Genomic DNA, 3,568 nt, shown 5'->3' on the forward strand with positions numbered 1-3,568 from the left:
TTTGATTGTCCTCTGTGTGGTAGACTTATTAATAATTAAATCAACTGGTTTTCCGACAAGTTCTTAAGAAAAAGTAATCACAAGCCTGGCCCAGTTACTTATTTCTAAGGGCTTCAAATTGCAATTTCAGTATATTTCTTTTGGCTATTAATTCCTTTTTCTTTTTTTTTGAAACTTTAACGAAAAATTTTCGATACTGTTCATTTTAACGAAAATCTATATTTTTACACTAAAAAGTTAATCCTGATACTATTCACTTTATCCTTTATTTTGTCATTATCGTTAAAACTCAAAGTTTTCAAGCCCTTTTCATTACATTATGTTTGGACGAAGGAAATAAACTTGGAATTTGGATAAAAGTCAGAATTTATAAATTGACATACACCAATTCCTTTGTTTGGATTTATAAACATAGAAATTTAGAATTTCCGCATGGAAAAAAACTTGGAATTTGGGACATCCAATTCCCAAGTTTAAATACCATGTAAATAGGTGTCATTTCTCAATTTCTATGATTGAGAGTTTAAAAATAACAAATTCCGTATTCAATTCCATTATTCTTTTAGGTTAACCAAACAAGAAAATTCACAAATTCTAGAAAATAAAATCTCATCATTTCAATTACCGTCATTTTAAAATTCCTTAGTAATCTTAAATTTCTTGATCCAAACATAATGTTAGTTTTTTTTTTTTTTTTTCTCTCTCCTTAGTGAGACAATGGTGTTCTAGAATTCATATACCTGACCCTATTTAATGAGAAAAAACTTTGTTGTTGTTGTCTCCTTAGTGAGACAAGCAATGGCGAGAAAGGGAATCCGGACGTAGGACCTCAAGTACAAAAATACGATACATTTTGTTCACCTTTACTATATACAAATGCATGCAATTACCCATGTTTACGATTGAAAGCTCCACTTCATTGTACTTCTTGTTTCAGGAACGACTATCAAAAAAATATTTTAAATGGAATAAGAAGAATCGAAGAACACCAGTGACAGTGAGTGCTGGAAAAGCACTTTCTTAATGAATTGATCTGTTCTCGTATCTTTACATTTGTGTGTCTGCTTCACAACAACACGCTGGAGGTAACATTTCTATCCAAGACTATCTTGAGCGAGTGCGACTACCGTCAAGATTGCTGGTAACATGTGATACAGGCTGATCGAAACAACTGTCATTGGTCACCACCTTCGTATTAATGAAGTGAGCAACTGCAACGAATTATGAACATTTGAACGTTAGAAACAGATGGTCAAACGAAATTTCAAAACTGGGTGAGAAATTATGAAGAATAACGCCGGTCACCATTATATTCAAAGGTAAGAGTAATATGTTGTCTCTATCAAGCATACGAAACGATTTTGCTTATTCTCCATCATTTCAGAATATTTACCAAGTGTAACAAGAGGATTACAAGGAAAACATTTAAGTTCTATCATTTCAAAGTAATGCAATATCCGATGCACTCAGCAGTTTCAGGGAAGTTAATTTCAACAAACGATTTGAGGTCATAGCTTGGAAGGATGGTTTTACAATATCAATTATCGACTAACTCCAAATGCGCAGACTTTTAAACATCTGTTCAGGCTACATATGGTGCTTTAGCTTGTTCAAACTTATGCACATTATGCAAAAACTATCTGAACAGTTTCCGAAACCAAAGAACAGTTCTAGTACTCCCCTACCATGAGAACGAGTGCCGTTCTGATTGTGTATCCAATGAAATTATCCATGAAAAGTTGGATTTGTCGAGGCAAAGTACTGGAATCATGATATTATAATTTTCAAAAACGACTGTTTAAGCAGGAAGTGTCGCTGTACCTCAAACAATTCAAATGGGCTACCGCGGCGATATACATCGCTCTTCTTGCTCTTATCACCGGGAAGAAACTTATACAATAGTGATCTCCATCCAATAAGTAAAACAGCAGTGCTCCCCATTGTTACAAGTATGAATTTGACTGGCGGAATGTGGCCAGCTGTTGATGCCCTTATGATTATCCCAAGCTGCCAAAAAAAGGAAAAGTAGCAAACATAATACTCTAAATACTTATTAACAAGTAATGCAATCAGCATGTAAAGCCACAACAACAAGAAGAAGTAATGCAATCAGAAGAGGCAGCAAAAATAACAATACCAGAGCTAAAAGTGTGACAAAGTAAAGTGAAAAATAATAAATGAAACTCTTGAATAACAAAGCTAATACTCTCAACAATCTCAACAAAACCATGGAAGTCGAAGCAAACCAAGCATATGAACTTACTGGAATTCCCAAGGCCCATGACTTAGCCGTAGCGGTAAGAGCCTTCGATTGTCCATTGACTCCACGACCATCCTCACCAAATCCTCCTAGGAAATAAGCACTCAAAAACCACCCTGTTCAACCACATTCGGCTTTTCATTCAAAACGAAAAAAATACAAAGGCCATGCTTTCTTTCAATTCAAGCTCAAGACAAGTAGCAAAGGAGAACAACCATACCAGCAATAAAAGGGTCAGCCGTGCGCAGTGTTTCGAAATCGAAAACGGAGAATCCATGGCTGAATCTTCCAATTGCAGCAAACGTAAGCAATGCCAAAACATCCCCACCAGCAAGCAATGCTACACGACTGAAAACCACAAACAATCAAAACACACAAGCTAAAATCAATCAATAAACAAAAATATTGAACAAAATCACGAATTGGGTTCTTCCTGAAATCGTTAGAAATTACCCCCATTTGCGCAAGCGAGCAGAAGAATCGGACTTCTCGAACTGAATCACGCCTTCTAGATGTATGTTCTCCTGACCCACGAAAACTGGTTGGTTATCGACGGAAGGCGGAGGAGGAGGAGGAGGTGATGAGGCGGAGAAGCCCTGTTTGGCAGTGGAGGAAGCCGAGTCGACGCCTCCGTTGGCCTTTACGAGCGTGATATTGAGGGATTTTGAAGGGTTTACATTGGAGAAGAATCTGCTGGGTCTGCGGGAAGAGAAGAGGGGAGGGTTTGGGTTTGAGAATTTTGGCGGGGAGGTGAGAGAACACCGCCGGGCTGATAAGGCTCCGCCGGGAGCTTGGCCGAGCACTAGCATTTTTGCGCCTTCAGTTCCGTGGGTTGCTCAGTTGCCCACACTCGATCGCTATAGCAACACCCACACAAGCGCAGCGCTGCCCAAACCCTTTTCTTCTTCTTCTTCTTCTTCTTCTTGTCTAGTTGTCTGGTTTGGTTTTTGGGCCTTTCGCTTTGAGGATATTTCATAATTTTTCTGGTTTATATATTTAACTTTCTCTTTTTGGAAAAGAATTTTGTGGTCTATATTTAGGGGTTTCTCTAAATTGTTTTTAAGAAACTTTAACGAAAAGTTTTGGTACTGTTTATTTTAACGAAAAATCACATTTTTACACTAAAAAATCAATCATAGTACTATTCACTTTTAATTTGTCTTTATCATTAAAACTCAAAGTTTTGAAGTTCTTTTCGTTCGTTTTTCCTTGTTTTTATGGTTTTTGAAATTTTAAACCATGTTTGAAAACATGACCCTTCTGTTTAAACCAGTAACAAGGGTGATTTAGTTTGAGTGGTTAAAAATT

General features: G+C 36.9%; 1 pseudogene; it reads right to left on the minus strand.

Annotated features, from left to right (window-relative positions):
• Positions 1-992: 992 nt before the first annotated feature.
• LOC126633388 (uncharacterized) lies at positions 993-3,253 on the minus strand (annotated as a pseudogene).
• Between the last annotated feature and the right edge of the window lie 315 nt (positions 3,254-3,568).

Source organism: Malus sylvestris, chromosome 8 (assembly GCF_916048215.2).
Source record: "Malus sylvestris chromosome 8, drMalSylv7.2, whole genome shotgun sequence".
Lineage (NCBI taxonomy): Eukaryota > Viridiplantae > Streptophyta > Magnoliopsida > Rosales > Rosaceae > Malus > Malus sylvestris.